The sequence below is a fragment of the Rattus norvegicus genome, chromosome 1 (genome assembly GCF_021556685.1).
Source record: "Rattus norvegicus strain SHRSP/BbbUtx chromosome 1, alternate assembly SHRSP_T2T, whole genome shotgun sequence".
In the NCBI taxonomy this organism is placed as follows: domain Eukaryota; kingdom Metazoa; phylum Chordata; class Mammalia; order Rodentia; family Muridae; genus Rattus; species Rattus norvegicus.
Window position 1 is genome coordinate 10,059,728 of NC_141534.1, and position 20,163 is coordinate 10,079,890.

The following is a 20,163-nucleotide window of genomic DNA, read 5'->3' on the forward strand; positions in this document are numbered from 1 at the left end:
CTGAAGAAAACAATGATGTATTGAAAAGTGGTGTGATAGTTTTAGTTGTCAGATTGACACAATGCAGAATCACCAGGAAACAAAATACAAGCTCAAGTCTTTCTAGATTTGGATGGACTGTGGGCTTGCTTGGGACATTATCTTGTTATGTTAATTGAGGTGGAAAGACATAGCCAATGTGGGTGGCTCCATTCCCTAGACGGGAGATCCTGAACTATATGTAAGAATGGAGGGAGAGGGGAGAGGGGAGAGGGGAGAAGGGAGAGGGGAGGGGAGAGAGGGGAGGGGAGAGGGGGCAGGGGAGGGGGAGAGGAGAGGGGGAGGAGGAGGGGGGAGGGAGGAGGGTGAAGGGGGATGGAGAGGGAGAGAGAGAGAGAGTGTGAGAGAGAGAGCAAGCCAGTACAAGCATGCATGCATTAGTCCACACCTCTCTGCTCTCTGCTCTCTGCTTCTTAACTCTGGACACAATGGAACCAGTTGTCTCAAGCCCTTGCTACTGTGACTTCTCTGTAATGATGGACTATCCTGGAACTGTGAGCCAAAGAAGCCTGTTCTCCCCCAAGTCACTTTGCTCAGGGTATTTGATCACAGCAATAGTAAACACACCCAGCAACAGTGTTACACAAATGGTGACAAAGGTGGAAAAGAGTAAAGCAAGGGAAAGAGCTAAAGTGTGGGAATGAGCCACAGGATAGTTCTCCACAGGTGATATTTAAACAGAAATCCTTCAGAAGTTTTGGCACGTGCTATAAGCATTCTAGGACATGAACAATTTGACCAATGGACACAGCAAAACTAAGGCCCCCTGTAAATGAATTTTTACTCTCTGCTGTTGAACTCTCAGTTCCACAAGCCAAAGGTTAAAGCTCCTTTGCACACCTCTATAGTCTCAATGCACTAGGAGAGCTCACAATCAACGTGAACTGGATGTGTGCATGTAAGACGGTCTTGTTGGATAAAGAGGGAGGTGTCGCTATAGCATTTTTAGTAAGAGAACATTAAGGATCATTTTTGGTTATTCTGCACTACGGCCTGGACACCGGATCGGATGAGAAACAAGGTCTCCCGTGTCCCTGTTTACCATTGTTTCTTCAGTTTATATTCATGCTCTAAAAATGTTTGTATAAATAATGATAACAATATTATGGGCAAAGCACTCTAAATAAATTACTCGAAAACCATAACAAAAGGTGTCAAACAATAACACTTCAATTGTGCTGTGTGAACTACTTCAAACTTCCTGTTAGTGCTCGACATTTACTGGGTGGAGTTGAAAGACTGACTATGCAATAGATTTCTTGAGAGTAGCAGCTATTCCACTCATCATTTAATCTTCTTTGATCATTTAATCTTCAGTGTTGGTTCAAACGCTGAGAGGTATTAGCCTGCTGAAGTTAGCTTATCCCTGTTGTCATTCCCCGGGACTAGCTTGTGTCATGCCATTTGGTCAACCCTGTCCCCTATCTGGCAGTCCTTGTTCTATTTTTCCAGAATCACTGACAACTTGGACAGGGTCAAAGACAGAAAGAAGAATACAAACTACGATTGTCAAATGTCTGCCAAAGCCCTTTCTTATCTACCCCCAGAGCATCGTGTTCACGTCTGTCTTCAGAGAACTACCCAGGGAGGTTGTGTTACTTCTACTTGTGGGATTATTTACTGTCTGTCTTCTCCCATAGGTCTGTAAACTCTACAAACAAAGGCTACTTACTGGCTATGTTAGCCAGGCTGCTGGAAACACTCCAGGGTGTCCCTGATACAGGAGACGGTCAGTGGTCACATTTGTAAAGACACAAAAGAATAGCTTAAATGAACAGAAATGTGTCTTAATTAAAGAGTGACTATACACAGTATACAAAACCAAATGAATTGTAAGCCCGGAAAATGCGTGAAGAGTACGTGGGTTGTGGCACGTCTCTGGGTAGGGTTTGGGGTTCTTTCTTGTAATTCATTCGTGCATGCCCTGACACTGGGATGACTGAGACTCTCAGACAAGTTTCATTTATTTTTCCTGAATCCTGGGCCTAGAAGAGAAAGAAACCATCCTAGCCTCTAATTTATACACAATAATAGGCACCAGAGTTAAAACAAGAAAAGCAAAAAATGGAAGATTTAAAACAAACAAACAAAAACAAACAAAAAACCCACCTCGTTTCATGCTATGTGAGAAGATAGGAGTATTATTTACCTAAGGTAAAATACATTTCCATGTATGTAAGACCCAAACAATATACTACACTTCTTGTATCCATTTACCAAATTATTCCCCTTCCACTGAGTGATGTGGGGATTGAACTCAGGTCCTCAGGCTTGCATGACGCGCACTTTTATGCACTGAACTATCCTGTTTGCCCTTAACCCAGGTTTCTGCCTCAGTTTCATCTCCCTTGCACTAGGGATTATAAAGAACTCATACCCCTCCATAGGCTGTTGGAAGGATGGCATGGGTTAACATTGGAGCATCCTGACACTTGTGCAAGGCATGCAGGGCTAATATTTAAGTGTTGACTCTCATCGCTCCTTACTACAATACAAAAATGTGTGCATCAATAATTTACACAAGTTAATTAGCACCAACCCTGGTAGACTCTTTACCCCTCAGGCAGTCACTGGGGAATGAGACAAGTAATAAAGCAATAAAGGGAATTAAAATTACTTTAAAGCATTCTTTCACATGACCCACCTACAGTGGCCAGACAGAATTTCGAGAGTGCTATTGTATAGTCTTTAGCTTAATGAAGGGAAGGCCACATCAGGAATGATAGCGAAATATTCATTAAAATTGCAACTATACATGGCTTTTGCTGTATATTTTCTCATTCAGCATCATAAAAATGGTGAGTTACTCCCACCTCCATCTCTGGCTAAAACAAATATCACTAACAGAGATCCTGTAACATGCTTGATATGCAGCATAGTCAAAATTCACTAATTATGCTAAATGTGAGCCTAGAGTCTTCTGTGGAAAAGAAGATGAGCACAATAGAAAGACGCAGGGCAAAGTGGGAAATGAAGAGAGAAATTATCAATGGGAAAGTTCCAATGAGTAGTGGCATTGCCTAAATTGAGTATGTTTTCAGAAATTCATTTGAAATGTTAAAATGTTGGATTTGACTTCATTGGTATGTATTTGACTATGGACTAACCAAATGTTAGTTGACTCCTATACTATGAGCTATTCCATTAAGAAATTAATTCGCCATAGGCGGCTGGCCCTTTTCTGAAGAGAAATGGAGAAGTGGATGGGGTGGGGAAGAGGAGATTGGAGGGGGCTTGGAAGAGAGGGGAGAGGTTGGGATATAAAAATGAAATAGTAAAATGAAATTAAAACAAGTGAAAGGAAAATGTTTAGGGGCTGGGGAGACAGCACGGTGGATAAAGTGATTGTAGTGTGAACACGGAGACCTAAGTTTGGATCCTCAGTGTCCAAGCAAAATCTGGGTGCAGTGGCATATATCTGTAATGCGAGTGCCAAGGGCCTAGAGACGGGTAGATCATGGGGCCACATTGGCCAGCAAGTCTAGCTAAAATGGCAAGATTCAGGTCCCATGAAAGATGTTACAAAGTGGAAACCTGATAGAGAAAAACCCCCACCATTAGCTTCTGTCCTTAACATATGCACCAGTGAGTATACTCCTACATACATATGCATACACAGGCATACATTACACACACATGCACATACAAGCACATAAACATACATATATGCACCATCTACACACACGTTTATAAGAAATTCACTCATTCTCTTATAGAAATGGCTTCTTAAAAAGTTGGCTACTGAAGTAGGTACTGAGTGGGACTACAGTAAAACCAGAGTTAACATGGCTCCTTAAAATCTGCCCAAGTAAAAGTCTCTGAGTCACTGCCTTCTCAAAGACAAACAGTAAAGTGTTCTCAGCTCTAGTGAGTACCAGAAAGTGTTTTCAGGTAATGTAAGTAATAACAAACCAAAGTTCAAGCTCTTGTGTGTGTATTGAAACGTCTAGCACTAATTTGACTGTACCTTGTGAAGGCCCACGTGTCCAGTGAATCTTAAACTCCAGGAAACATGTATGTCAAAGCTTTACTAAATAGCAATTGCATATAGACTTGATAGACATCCCTTTACATTTTTTAAATTAAATTTATTTATATTATCTTGTGTGCGAATATTTTGCTGCATGTGTTTATGTGCACCATGTATGTGTCTAGTACCTGTAGAAGACAGATGAGTGTATTGGATCCCCAGGGACTGCAGTTACAGATGGCTGGGAACAGCAGCGTGGATGCTGGGAATAAAACTCTGACCTCTGCAAGAGCATCAGTTGCTCTTAACCATCTCCCCAGTTTCAGTGAACATTATGCTAATGGTTCGATTTTCTTTTTAATTTGAGAGATTTTGATTCTGACACTCTGAAATCCAAAGTGCATGTCTTTTAAATCTTTCCCAGATGGGGACTTCTGACACCCAATTGCTAAATAAATCAAATAAGAAATGATCTGTAGTTGATTTTTAAGCAGATGATTTTTAAGATCCAATTTTTTCTATACAGTGCTAAATGGTCAACAAAACCCAAGTGTCAGATACAACTGTAACCCCAACATTTGAGATGAAGAGGCAGAAGAGTCAAAGGGTCTAGGCCAGCCTTGGCTATGTAAAAAGTTCCAGACCAACCAATGCTCCATAAGACCCTATTTCAAAATCAACAATGACAACAACAACAACAACAAAGAAAAGAAATACACTTGAATATTTTTAGTTGAGCTCTTAGATAGGTGTAGCTAGCAACTTGTGAGAGAGTGGCTAGTAAAAACCACCCCCAAGAAAGATGTACCTGAAGTTGTCTGCTTCATTCATAACTTTCAGTTGTTTGCAATACATGGTGATATGTCAAGTTGTAAGGAATTCAGAGCTCGTCTGATGTTTTGAAAGTTTAAAATGTCTAGTAGCTCTAGTAGTTTCTAGAGATGAGGCCTAAAGTCAACAACTGAGGATTCTGGGGCCAGCATCATCATTAAAGGGTCAGGAGAGTTACCCATTTCTGCAGAGCTGCCAGATAGAAATAGCATCAATGAAATGTAGATAACATTTCTGAGGTTGACAAGACTTACGTGGCTTATGATATCCAGAATGGACAACTTCATCAGAGCAGGTACTTAGTTCGTTTCTGATTACTATGAACATATTTGGGACAAGAATCTGAAGGCAATCTGGCCGTGGCATCTGTGATTGTGTTAATGTGACAGATTTGGCAAGGGACCCAGCCCAATCTCCCAATTCTCCTTAATCTTTGCTTTCAGAGAGAGAGAGAGAGTGTTTCCATATCAAGGAAGGTCTCTGTTACCCCAGGCTGACAATGCCCATTCTCATTTCCTACTGGAGCTTCCAGCAGCCATGTGGGGAGACCATTTCACTCCCACAGCCTTACGACATTGCCCCCCTCCCCCACGGTCCCTCCAAAGTTAACCAGATGACTGTTTCATTTCCTCTTGTGATTATTCAACCTCCAAATCTCTTTGGAAGCAGCCTTCAGAGGAAGTTATATCAATGATTTTGGCGTGAGTTCCAAAGGAAATTGTTTACTTGGATTGGTCCAGTTAGGTTCGACACAGGAGAAACCTAACACGACAGGGAAGTGAAAGACGCTGATGGGCAGCATTCAATTTGAAAACGTTTTTAGTCTCTCTGAATGTCTGCCTATCCACCCCACCCCCAAACACATCCTGGTCTTCTGGAATATTGTTCTTGTTTCATCATCTAACCCTGTCTTTCCTTAGTCACCACGTCAAGAGAACATCCCATACTCAACTGCAAAAGATAATATTTCATTAATCAAGTGAATGGTTATAAGCCCCACTAGAGTCAGTGTATTCTGGAGATGTACTGTAGATACCTTGAAAGAGGATTAGACACTATATACGTATGCACACCCAAGTTCGTTTCCATGGGAAACTCTTCTCCCAGTTGCAGCCTTTCCTTTCTCTCATAAAGTAGATAACTTGAAACAACATGAACTGCATGTCAGAGTACTTAATCTACCTCTTGGCAATACGTATGTCTGTTTCCTCATTCATATTCATAGGCTACAGATGTACAACTCTGGATTAATCAAATCAAGGACTTACTTGCCAAGCAATGAGCACACTCCTAATACATTGCTTAAGAGAATGTGTCGACTCATGATCATTATTCAGACTGATTCTTCCAGTTTTGTATCTCTCATGCTTTTATATGTGTGTGTGTGTGTGTGTGTGTGTGTGTGTGTGTGTGTGTGTGTGAGATAATAAAGTTAAGAAGGAATCTCTTAATTTGAAGAAAAGTGCAAACAAGTATATGGGAAGGTTTGTAGGGAAGAATGGGAAGGGGAAAAATGTCATGGTTATATTACAATCTCAAAAATGTAATTGAAAAAGAAAACAACTGAAAAGCCCTAAAGCTGCCAGGTGAAAGTAGACATAAGGTTTCATCACAGACTAAAGAACAGGTCTTCTCACTAATGTGGGGAGTATCTGCAGTTAAGTTCCTCTCTCCTTGTCCACACAGACAAGGCAGCTGCTATCTAACCAGATTCTGGAATAAATGACCTGCATCCATAGCTTCAAATTCTGGAAAGAGAGATGCTAACTGATGGGTCAACTAAGTCTCTGGCTGGTTTCTTTCCCTTCCGCGCAGGGCCCCACCCCTTGCACCGCTATGAATGACAGTCTCCAGGCACAAAGCTTCTCTTGAAAGTGTCTGTTTCCTCTGCAGCACTAATGACGATATTCGTACAGCTTGCCTCCAGGGGTGGACCCTGACCTGATGGGAACCAAATCACAGACATCCTCAGATTTTTCTTTCTGAGAATATGCGAGATAGAGACACGGGGCATTCACTCTGACAGAGAACGAAGCTGATGGGCTGGTAAAGAAAGGGGGTGGGGTGGGAATGAGGCGTGGATACAGAAAGCATAGATGACAGTAGTGTGGACCTGAGAGGTGGACTTGTTTTGATTACAGACATCCGATGCCACTGCTGCCAAATGTGTCCACAGCCAACATCCCAGTGAGCACTGCTCTATCTAGATCTCCTCTCTCTGTACTCTTTCTCCTTAGATGACCATATCTGAGCAAAGGCTTCCTCAGTGTTCAAATGCTAGCAGCATACATGCTTATGCTCACCCTTGCTTGCAAATGTCTGCTAGATATCTTTTCTTGGATATCCCTCAGGCTCAACTGTAGGATAAGGTGGATAAGGCAAAGCCAATCATTGGATGAGAAGGAAGGGTAGGTGGGGAAAAGTCTAGGGAGGAGGAGGAGGAGCAAAAGAGATTACGATGGAGTCTAAGGAGGAGGTTGGATCAGATTTGGGTGAACTCGATCGACTTTATCTTGTCTGGGTGGGCAGCTCATATCTTTATCAATTAGCAGTGAATTTATTGTGTGTGAATTGTGGACTGAGAATTTAACATATAAATCTAATTGCTAAACTACAAGTTTCTGAAACTTTGACTTTTACCGAGGGCCCACAGAACGAGGTGTGTGTGTGTGTGTGTGTGTGTGTGTGTGTGTGTGTGTGTGTGTGTACAAGGCATGGTACTATTGCCTAGGGGACTGTGCAGAGAGGGCAGCTGAAAGGGAGACAGCTGGGAGAGGACGGCTTGCGGACAGCATGGCAGAGTAGCAGTGGGAGTGAGTGGTTCTGACTCACGGGAACTGATAGCAAATGACCTTTTTTTTGATTTTTACTACCACACCCAACAGTCCAAACACCATTCCACAATGGTCTGCATCTTCTCTGATATTTTTCTTAGTATGAAAGATATCGGATATACCTAAGATTTTTATATCTCCTCTTTCTTCCTGCTCCAAGGTTTCAAATGTCTCATCATTTATTATATTCGTGTTTATCAATCTCCATCTGATTTCCGTCCATTGTCATACAGTGTAAGCATCTCCTCTTTTCTCTCCAGGATTAAGCTCAGCATCTGATCTCACAGTTCTTCAGTACTCTTGCCATCTCCAAGCCACCCTCCATAACAGTACCAGAAAGGCCTTATCAAAATTCAAGTATACATTTGAGAGCCTCATCATCTCTAAGTGAGAAGTGAGTATCAGATACAGTACTTCTCTTCTGCCCTCTTCTTACTTCCATCCCCTACATTCACTCATTCAATAAAGACCTCTGAAACTTCTATGTGTCTGCACAGTTCCAGGTTCTAAAAATATAATATCATATAAGACAACAGGGGATGAATATAGATGGCTCAGAGGTTACAACTGCTGACTGCTCTTCCAGGGGTTCTCAGTTCAATTCCCAGCAACCACGTGGTGGCTCGCAACCATCTGTAATGGGGCCTGATGCCCTCTGCTGGTGTGTCTGAAGACAGCGACAGTGTACTCACATGCATAAAATAATAAATGAACCTTCAAAAAGCAGAATGCTTTGTTTAAACAAAACGATAGCATCCCTGACTGTATGGGACATACAAATTATTAGAAATGCAGATAGATAGATAGACTAGATAGATATAAATAGATAGATGATAGATAGATAGACAGACAGACAGACAGAAACGGAAAGTGATATTACTATAGCAGAACAAGAAGCTGAGTACAACAGCCTATGTATAAAATTTGTAGTGATAATGCCATATGATCAGGGGGCTGGAAAGATGGCTCAGCAATCACGAGCTGCTCTTCCAGAGGGCCTGGGTTCAATTCCCATATCCACATGGTGGCTTACAAGGATCTGTAACTCCAGTTCCTGGGTGTCTGGCTACTGTAGGCCCTGCATACACATGGCACACAGAGAAGCATGCAGGCAAAAAAATCTAGTTTGTGGTGTGGACCAGGGCCACCAGACCATTTCCTGAGCACTTGTAAGGCCCTAGAGTTGATCTGCAGCATCACAGAAAAAAAAATGGCTGAAAGGAAAAACAGAGAGCAAAAAGGGAAGGATGAAAGGAGAGGATAGAGGATTAAGGACGGAAGGAAGGAAATATGTCAGGGTGGTTAGCACGGACGACTGCCTACAGGTAAGAAGGAAGCTTTCAAGAATCCAAAGAAGTTGGTTCAGATGAAATACTGTGAGCAAAGTAGGGAGAAACAGGATAGAGAACCAAAAATGAATGAGGTTAGAGTTTATGGGATTTTTACAGGCCTTGCTTCCTGAACAAGATCAGCAAAGAAAAGAAAATGGGTTCAATTATGAGAAAGTAAAAATCCCCAGAATTGTTGTCCAGCAATGACTGTAAGTGTTGTACATTTTCACCCATTTACATGAACACAAAGCTACTGGGGACAAAATGCCTTTGACCGTCGTGGCCACCTTATCCTGAAGACTTGGCTGATGACAAGAAGTACAAATGATGACCAGCCACTCAGACAGTCTGCTTAGGTGACAATGGTCTCTGCAGCAGAGCACGCAAGGTCTCAACCTGCCAAAGCCAGCCTGCGCTAGGGGACAGCAAAGTAACATCCGAGTGTTCATCAAAGGTTGGCCTTACTGTCGTTGTGTTTTGTTACCCACAGAGAGAGACTAGAGAAACAATAGGTGAGACTCACAGGAAGAAAAGCTTTCTGTGTGGAACCTCTAGGTGGCATTTCATAGGCAAACTGGCTTACCTGAAAAGATACCGCCAAATAGTACTGAAAAAAGAGAGAATCCCCGTCTCCTGAGAGTTAATCACCACTCTTACAGGAAGGCGATGACGTCTTTCCCGGTTACATAGCACATCACTAACCTTTGAGCGTGTAACTTGTCCACAATGGCAGTACACTTGACCTACCATGGGGTGCTCGAATATGACATTTCACTGTCCTTTCATGGTGGTTGTTATATAATAGCACCATTTGTTGATTACATTCATTTCTACCATCTGCCCATTCATTTTTTTTCTGGGAGCCTAATATCATGACTCTCAGTCTTCCTTTAGATGTCTTCATGTACTGTCAACAGAGCACCGTCCGTGGAGGGGTAGGGGAAAATACACTCTAAGAGCTGGTAGCCGTTATTACTTCCTGTTTGCTTCGTGGAATGCGGTGTAGGTGACGAACCTGAAATTAACAGCTAGAAGCAAATTTGGGGTTTGCAAGTTGACCTTCCCCATAAGGAGGGAGGGGCCCAGGTGAAGGTGGCAACTGGACGGATGTTAGGTCTGGATGTTAGCTCAAGTTTTCCACATGAGCCTTTAATTTGGGGCCATTAAAAAAAAAGCCACTCCAGCTTGTGCACATAAATGGAAGCAGCTTAAATAGTGCAGGTTTAGAGGAAGGCAAACTGCAGGCACAGCTGACACACTTTCTGACCCACTGAGGGATACTTCTTCATGCAAACGTCTTAGCAGTAAGGGAAAGCTGGTGTCAAATTCTATGGCATATATTTCCTAAGCAGAAATTTTCAGTATGAACATATTATATGTGAGGAATTCTTATTTAAATATACTCTCCATTTTCCTTAGTTCACCACCAAAATCAATTACTTTAAAGATATTTATATGATATTGACTCGTCATATAGATCTTGAGTATCTGAGCAAAGTTCAATTGTGAAAGGCAAAGGAGAAAAAGACTATTTTAAAATTTCCTGGTAAGTCTCAAATTGAACTCGTAAAAGCTTCTTCTGACTTTAAGTAAAGCACAGGGCCCAGCTGATATGAACTATTTTCCATTGCTGTGGAATATCATAGAGCGGAGGACGAATTCAGTCAGGAAGCTGGACTGGAAACTCTCAAGATTCTCTAAATGGAAATGGCCCCTTTCGAGGGACAGTCTTAAACCAGAACTCAACCATGGAAGCCCCGATACACTGTCAGGAAATACAATAACAGGGAAAGAGGCGGAGAAATAAAAATAAGAATCAGCACCATCTCGTGAGTGATTTTGTTCTCTCAGATGAGAAAGGGCAAACAGTTGCCTCCCTAAAACCATCTGTGCTGACTGTGTGAGTTGGGCCATATCACCAACACATCACAGAGGCTGTGGTCTTAGCTTTCCTATGAACCTGTCTTGTGACAGTAAGGAGCCACCGAAGCCTTGGTTTCCAAATGCCAAAAAATAAATGTTTGTTGGATTCTAAAACCCTGGTATTGAGTTCAGTCTTCATGCAACAGTATAACTTCTTCTTTATAGGGAAGAAAATTCCAGAAGGGTTATGAGGAAATCGGAGGTTTCCCTAAGGAAAAGAATCACGATGGGTAGTTTATAAGGTCAGGAGGCAAGAGGGTCTCTTTGAGGGTTCATGAGACCCAGCCTATTTATGTTCATCGGTCTTCTTTGAAGCCCTAAATGCAAGTCCCAAAGGGACAGCCAATACAGGTTGAACACAAGTGAAGCTAATGTCCGGCAAACATCCTGGCTTCTGGGGTACATCGCTGCTGCTCAAGAAATTTTCCACGTCTCGCTAACAGTACTTATTGTGCTATTTTGAATATTGCTGGCTTGGAATTATAGAACGAGCTCTGACAGATCACGAAGATTTAAAGTGTGGTTCGGTGTGGAAAAAAAATCAGCTCCTTTCTACTTAATATAGCTAAGGTAGTGTGCTAGTCATGTCCAGCAGTTCACTCTACAAAGAAAATAGTTTATTACTTCCATGGAGTTGACATGGCCATGAAGAATCAGGCTGGACTGGGGTTTGCCACACCGCTGTTCAGATGGTTATCTGATTGCAGGTTGGGGGCTAAGCTGATGGAAAAGCAAACCTAGCCCCTGGCAGGTTATAGCTGTGGAGCAAACCCACTAAGTTCGGCTGCAATTTAACTGCTTTCCCTGGGCCCCAGAGATCCTCCTCAGTAATCCTGGGGTCATCACACACACACACACACACACACACGCATACGCACACGCACACACACACGCACACACACACACACACACACACACACACACACACGTTCAGAGAGGTCACAAAAAGTTTATAATTATACGTTTCCAGGAGGGCATAAAAACCAACTTGCATGCTGTGCTCTCGGAGCCAGTGGTATTTTTAAACTTCAGGAAAATGGTAGCGAGAGGAGCTCTAGGTGAGTAAAGGTCACACCTGCAGGCAACCCAGAGAGAAGCCAAACCACCAAAAAGTGGGTGGGCTGGGTGGGCTGCTGAGCAAACAGCTCAGTGTGTTTCCAATTGAGGCCCAGGCCTAAAAACAGAAGAGCCCCAGAGCCTTAGCAGTCTGGGTGGAGGCAAACCTCACTGTTGCTGGGAGCAGGAGCGTAGGAGGGCTCAGCTGCAGGCATCTGTTTCCCTTCTCCTAGAGGAGATGAATTTACAAGTTCAGCCAAATCTCCTCTATGCTCTGGATTACCATTTAGGTTTGTGGGGGAGTTTGCAGAAAGAAAAATATTAATAGATTCCTTTCATGGTCCCCTTGGAACCTCAAGTAGGTAAGCTCTGGCTGGTATGAGCCTCTGGGTCAGGACGGACTGTAACACAATTGTCCCCATTCTCTGCCACAGTAACACTGGTGAGAATTACTGGACTCACACACCAGACTTATTATCCATGTTATTGTGTAGTATAGAAGGAGCTATGTCTTTAGCGGGAGTGAAAGGAAAATTTCAAGCAAAAGCAATTTGGTTTCCCACATAAGAAAAAAAGCTAAGGAATAGACACTGTTTCCTTATGGGGGTGGGGGTGGGGCTCATGGTACCCAGGATGGTAAGAATACTCTGCCCTCAAATCTCCAGAAGAAAAGATAAGGAACCTAAGGCAAACAGATTTTCCTCCAATGAATGAAAAGAAATGGGTATTTAGATGGCAGATCTGAATGTTATTGGATAAAATAATATGTTCGATCTCTACCAAAGGAAATCAGTATAATTTTCTCATTTTCTCCTCTTTCCACACCCTTCTTGTCGTGTGTGTGTGTGTGTGTGTGTGTGCATGCATGTGTGTGCGTGTGTGTGTGCATGTGTGTGTGTGTTTCTAGACATTGAAGCCTTACATACGCTAAGTAAGTGTTGTATCACTGAATCATACCTGTAGCTTTCATTTGCACTTGTGCTATGAGACAGGATTTTTGCTCAGTGTGTCTTAGACCCTGCATCCAGTCTAGAGTTCAGGCAGGCACTGGATTTGCTCTCCTGAGTAGTTACGATTAGAGGCCTGTACGCCAGGCTCAACATGATTTTCTTTTCCGTTTTGGTTTTAGAAAAAGCATGCCATTGGGCATTTTCTAAAGAACCATCCAGATATTCGTGATATTGGAAGAATTCCCAATCTCATTGCACAGACGAAGCAGAGCAAAGTGGGCAGAAATTCCAACAGAACCTTTTTCTTCTGATGGTATAAAAATACTCGACATGTACATGATTTTCAAAGGAATAGATTTTTCCGCTGTCAAAAATACTTTTCGCTAATCAATTTTTTCTTGTAAATCTTATAATGTCTCGCAAACTTCTTTTCTATAAAAAAAATTAAGCCGTTTCTCAGAATCAAAAGAGGGAGGATGGTAGACCAGGATCACTACTTACTTTACCACAAAGATAATGCCAGATGTTTCACATTGTTTTAAAATTCATCTCAAGCCCTTGGCCAAGACATAACAGAGACTATAAAGGTGGCTACAAATGGGAGTTGCTGTGTCACTGACAGGACATGATCAATCACATCTCAAGTATACAAAAATCCTTTTGAATAGAAGTCTGTAACAGGCACCAAGATTAGAGACAGCTCACGCATCACTTCAGGCTTCTAGATTTAAGCATCTGCTCAGAGGAGAACTACATACTAAAAACCTGCGGTTCACACCCACTAGTTGAAGCTTGTCTCTGAGCTGCTTCTGTGTTGCCTGGACTCCAACATCTCTCCAACTGCTCTCAGCATGGGATGTCTCTGCTGCTTGAGTGGAAAGAGCACACTGGCTGGCTGGAACTTCCAGCTCAGTGTTTCGGTGAAAGACACCACTGTCCTCCAAAGCACATTATTCAACCATTAGATTCGGGCTGCTGGAGCCCGAGACAAAGAAAGTACTATGCCCTATCTCCCTCTACCCATGCGCCCCGTGATGTCATTTTTAGGTACTGTCTTTCAATGCAAAGCGTGCATTTCTGTGCAAGTTTGAGTGATGTTAGAAGCTAAGTAAAAAGTGCAGAAACTATATTTTTTAAAGGATTTGCTTGAATGACTATCTTAAGCTTGATCATTCTCTTGAAATAAGACTATTAATAAAGGCAGATTTTAATATTACTAGTATATTCGTGGAGAAACCATATAAATCCTACTCTGATAGGTGCTACACCCAAGAAATACTACTGTATTGATCCTCTGGCTAATTTTTAAAAGAACAGACATTAAAAATAATAAGTAAATATTGATGGCAAGACTTGGAGGATCTGATGTTGGCTTTTAGGAGAAACCTTACCCATTAAGGATGTATAATATAAATCGATATTAAATCATCTAAGGCAAGTGGATTTTGTTATATGTAATTAGAGTTGCATCATTTATATACATATATTATGGATATATATATATATATCACATTTTACTTGTGATTTTATTTGGTCACTGACAATAAGGACATAGAAGTTAAAAAAAACAACTTGAACATAGATTAGGTGGGAACCCTTTGCTGTCTCCTTCCTCTTAGATTCGTTGGGTTTCAGCCAATCAAAACGGAAGTAGAGGAGAAAGAATGAACGGCACAGAGCTATCTAAGAGATAGTGGTGGTGTTATCAGTAGTTCACACTGTGACACTAGCTGATGCCAGAGCTCAGTCACACCAAGTCCTTTGGTCTCACAGGGAAAGCCTGGAGGTGTCTCGGTGTGAGGGAGAAGGGAAAGAGAAAACAGAGATGATCTGAGCACAGGGCTGTAGTTGCTCTGAAATTTGGTAGAGGTTCCCTTGTCGTGTTTCACTACACTTGATTTCTTTCTTGGTAATTTCCTTTTTCTTTCTTCTTTTTTTTTTAATTTTTTTTTATTAACTTGAGTATTTCTTATATACATTTCAAGTGTTATTCCCTTTCCCGGTTTCCGGACAGACATCACCCTCCCCCCTCCCTTTCCTTATGGGTGTTCCCCTCCCAACCCTCCCCCCATTGCCGCCCTCCCCCCATAGTCTAGTTCACTGGGGGTTCAGTCTTAGCAGGACCCAGGGCTTCCCCTTCCACTGGTGCTCTTACTAGGATATTCATTGCTACCTATGAGGTCAGAGTCCAGGGTCAGTCCATGTATAGTCTTTGGGTAGTGGCTTAGTCCCTGGAAGCTCTGGTTGCTTGACATTGTTGTACATATGGGGTCTCGAGCCCCTTCAAGCTCTTCCAGTTCTTTCTCTGATTCCTTCAACGGGGGCCTATTCTCAGTTCAGTGGTTTGCTGCTGGCATTCGCCTCTGTATTTGCTGTATTCTGGCTGTGTCTCTCAGGAGAGATCTACATCCGGTTCCTGTCGGTCTGCACTTCTTTGCTTCGTCCATCTTCTCTAATTGGGTGGCTGTATATGTATGGGTCATATGTGGGGCAGGCTCTGAAAGGGTGTTCCTTCAGTCTCTGTTTTAATCTTTGCCTCTCCCTTCCCTGCCAAGGTTATTCTTTTTCCTCATTTAAAGAAGGAGTGAAGCATTCACATTTTGATCATCCGTCTTGAGTTTCATTTGTTCTAGGGATCTAGGGTAATTCAAGCATTTGGGCTAATAGCCACTTATCAATGAGTGCATACCATGTATGTCTTTCTGTGAATGGGTTAGCTCACTCAGGATGATATTTTCCAGTTCCAACCATTTGCCTACGAATTTCATAAACTCGTTGTTTTTGATAGCTGAGTAATATTCCATTGTGTAGATGTACCACATTTTCTGAATCCATTCCTCTGTTGAAGGGCATCTGGGTTCTTTCCAGTTTCTGGCTATTATAAATAAGGCTGCGATGAACATAGTGGAGCACGTGTCTCTTTTGTATGTTGAGGAATCTTTTGGGTATATGCCCAAGAGAGGTATAGCTGGATCCTCAGGCAGTTCAATGTCCAATTTTCTGAGGAACCTCCAGACTGATTTCCAGAATGGTTTTACCAGTCTGCAATCCCACCAACAATGGAGGAGTGTTCCTCTTTCTCCACATCCTCGCCAGCATCTGCTGTCACCTGAGTTTTTGATCTTAGCCATTCTCACTGGTGTGAGGTGAAATCTCAGGGTTGTTTTGATTTGCATTTCCCTTATGACTAAAGATGTTGAACATTTCTTTAGGTGTTTCTCAGCCATTCGGCATTCCTCAGCTGTGAATTCTTTGTTTAGCTCTGAACCCCATTTTTTAATAGGGTTATTTGTTTCCCTGCGGTCTAACTTCTTGAGTTCTTTGTATATTTTGGATATAAGGCCTCTATCTGTTGTAGGATTGGTAAAGATCTTTTCCCAATCTGTTGGTTGCCGTTTTGTCCTAACCACAGTGTCCTTTGCCTTACAGAAGCTTTGCAGTTTTATGAGATCCCATTTGTCGATTCTTGATCTTAGAGCGTAAGCCATTGGTGTTTTGTTCAGAAAATTTTTTCCAGTGCCCATGTGTTCCAGATGCTTCCCTAGTTTTTCTTCTATCAGTTTGAGTGTGTCTGGTTTGATGTGGAGGTCCTTGATCCACTTGGACTTAAGCTTTGTACAGGGTGATAAGCATGGATCGATCTGCATTCTTCTACATGTTGACCTCCAGTTGAACCAGCACCATTTGCTGAAAATGCTATCTTTTTTCCATTGGATGGTTTTGGCTCCTTTGTCAAAAATCAAGTGACCATAGGTGTGTGCGTTCATTTCTGGGTCTTCAATTCTATTCCATTGGTCTATCTGTCTGTCTCTGTACCAATACCATGCAGTTTTTATCACTATTGCTCTGTAATACTGCTTGAGTTCAGGGATAGTGATTCCCCCTGACGTCCTTTTATTGTTGAGGATAGCTTTAGCTATCCTGGGTTTTTTGTTATTCCAGATGAATTTGCAAATTGTTCTGTCTAACTCTTTGAAGAATTGGATTGGTATTTTGATGGGGATTGCATTGAATCTGTAGATTGCTTTTGGTAAAATGGCCATTTTTACTATATTAATCCTGCCAATCCATGAGTATGGGAGATCTTTCCATCTTCTGAGGTCTTCTTCAATTTCTTTCCTCAGTGTCTTGAAGTTCTTATTGTACAGATATTTTACTTGCTTGGTTAAAGTCACACCGAGGTACTTTATATTATTTGGGTCTATTATGAAGGGTGTCGTTTCCCTAATTTCTTTCTCGGCTTGTTTCTCTTTTGTATAGAGGAAGGCAACTGATTTATTTGAGTTAATTTTATACCCAGCCACTTTGCTGAAGTTGTTTATCAGCTTTAGTAGTTCTCTGGTGGAACTTTTGGGATCACTTAAATATACTATCATGTCATCTGCAAATAGTGATATTTTGACCTCTTCTTTTCCGATCTGTATCCCCTTGATCTCCTTTTGTTGTCTGATTGCTCTGGCTAGAACTTCAAGAACTATATTGAATAAGTAGGGAGAGAGTGGGCAGCCTTGTCTAGTCCCTGATTTTAGTGGGATTGCTTCAAGTTTCTCTCCATTTAGTTTAATGTTAGCAACTGGTTTGCTGTATATGGCTTTTACTATGTTTAGGTATGGGCCTTGAATTCCTATTCTTTCCAGGACTTTTATCATGAAGGGGTGTTGAATTTTGTCAAATGCTTTCTCAGCATCTAATGAAATGATCATGTGGTTCTGTTCTTTCAGTTTGTTTATATAATGGATCACGTTGATGGTTTTCCGTATATTAAACCATCCCTGCATGCCTGGGATGAAGCCTACTTGATCATGGTGGATGATTGTTTTGATGTGCTCTTGAATTCGGTTTGCCAGAATTTTATTGAGTATTTTTGCGTCGATATTCATAAGGGAAATTGGTCTGAAGTTCTCTTTCTTTGTTGTGTCTTTGTGTGGTTTAGGTATAAGAGTAATTGTGGCTTCGTAGAAGGAATTCGGTAGTGCTCCATCTGTTTCAATTTTGTGGAATAGTTTGGATAATATTGGTATGAGGTCTTCTATGAAGGTTTGATAGAATTCTGCACTAAACCCGTCTGGACCTGGGCTCTTTTTGGTTGGGAGACCTTTAATGACTGCTTCTATTTCCTTAGGAGTTATGGGGTTGTTTAACTGGTTTATCTGTTCCTGATTTAATTTCGATACCTGGTATCTGTCTAGGAAATTGTCCATTTCCTGAAGATTTTCAAGTTTTGTTGAATATAGGTTTTTAGAGTAAGATCTGATGATTTTTTGAATTTCCTCTGAATCTGTAGTTATGTCTCCCTTTTCATTTCTGATTTTGTTAATTTGGACGCACTCTCTGTGTCCTCTCGTTAGTCTGGCTAAGGGTTTATCTATCTTGTTGATTTTCTCAAAGAACCAGCTTTTGGTTCTGTTGATTCTTTCTATGGTCCTTTTTGTTTCTACTTGGTTGATTTCCGCTCTGAGTTTGATTATTTCCTGCCTTCTACTCCTCCTGGGTGTATTTGCTTCTTTTTGTTCTAGAGCTTTTAGGTGTGCTGTCAAGCTGCTGACATATGCTCTTTCCTGTTTCTTTCTGCAGGCACTCAGCGCTATGAGTTTTCCTCTTAGCACAGCTTTCATTGTGTCCCATAAGTTTGGGTATGTTGTACCTTCATTTTCATTAAATTCTAAAAAGTTTTTAATTTCTTTCTTTTTTTCTTCCTTGACCAGGTTATCATTGAGTAGAGCATTGTTCAATTTCCATGTATATGTGGGCATTCTTCCCTTATTGTTATTGAAGACCAGTTTTAGGCCGTGGTGGTCCGATAGCACGCATGGGATTATTTCTATCTTTCTGTACCTGTTGAGGCCCGTTTTTTGACCAATTATATGGTCAATTTTGGAGAAAGTGCCATGAGGAGCTGAGAAGAAGGTATATCCTTTTGCTTTAGGATAGAATGTTCTATAAATATCTGTTAAGTCCATTTGGCTCATGACTTCTCTTAGTCTGTCGACATCACTGTTTAATTTCTGTTTCCATGATCTGTCCATTGATGAGAGTGGGGTGTTGAAATCTCCCACTATTATTGTGTAAGGTGCAATGTGTGTTTTGAGCTTTAGTAAGGTTTCTTTTACGTATGTAGGTGCCCTTGTATTTGGGGCATAGATATTTAGGATTGAGAGTTCATCTTGGTGGATTTTTCCTTTGATGAATATGAAGTGTCCTTCCTTATCTTTTTTGATGACTTTTAGTTGGAAATTGATTTTATTTGATATTAGAATGGCTACTCCAGCTTGCTTCTTCTGACCATTTGCTTGGAAAGTTGTTTTCCAGCCTTTCACTCTGAGGTAGTGTCTGTCTTTGTCTCTGAGGTGTGTTTCCTGTAGGCAGCAGAATGCAGGGTCCTCGTTGCGTATCCAGTTTGTTAATCTATGTCTTTTTATTGGGGAGTTGAGGCCATTGATATTGAGAGATATTAAGGAATAGTGATTATTGCTTCCCGTTATATTCATATTTGGATGTAAGGTTATGTTTGTGTGCTTTCATTCTCTTTGTTTTGTTGCCAAGACGATTAGTTTCTTGCTTCTTCTAGGGTATAGCTTGCCTCCTTATGTTGGGCTTTACCATTTATTATCCTTTGTAGTGCTGGATTTGTAGAAAGATATTGTGTAAATTTGGTTTTGTCATGGAATATCTTGGTTTCTCCATCAATGTTAATTGAGAGTTTTGCTGGATACAGTAACCTGGGCTGGCATTTGTGTTCTCTTAGGGTCTGTATGACATCAGTCCAGGATCTTCTGGCCTTCATAGTTTCTGGCGAGAAGTCTGGTGTGATTCTGATAGGTCTCCCTTTATATGTTACTTGACCTTTTTCCCTTACTGCTTTTAATATTCTTTCTTTATTTTGTGCGTTTGGTGTTTTGACAATTATGTGACGGGAGGTGTTTCTTTTCTGGTCCAATCTATTTGGAGTTCTGTAGGCTTCTTGTATGTCTATGGGTATCTCTTTTTTTAGGTTAGGGAAGTTTTCTTCTATGATTTTGTTGAAGATATTTACTGGTCCTTTGAGCTGGGAGTCTTCACTCTCTTCTATACCTATTATCCTTAGGTTTGATCTTCTCATTGAGTCCTGGATTTCCTGTATGTTTTGGACCAGTAGCTTTTTCCGCTTTACATTATCTTTGACAGTTGAGTCAATGATTTCTATGGAATCTTCTGCTCCTGAGATTCTCTCTTCCATCTCTTGTATTCTG

The 20,163-nt window shown here is 41.5% G+C and overlaps 1 protein-coding gene across 6 annotated transcripts in view; it reads right to left on the bottom strand.

The window, feature by feature from the left end:
- The window catches only part of Adgrg6 (adhesion G protein-coupled receptor G6), a 149,728-nt gene that overhangs the window by 72,238 nt on the left and 57,327 nt on the right, over window positions 1-20,163 (bottom strand).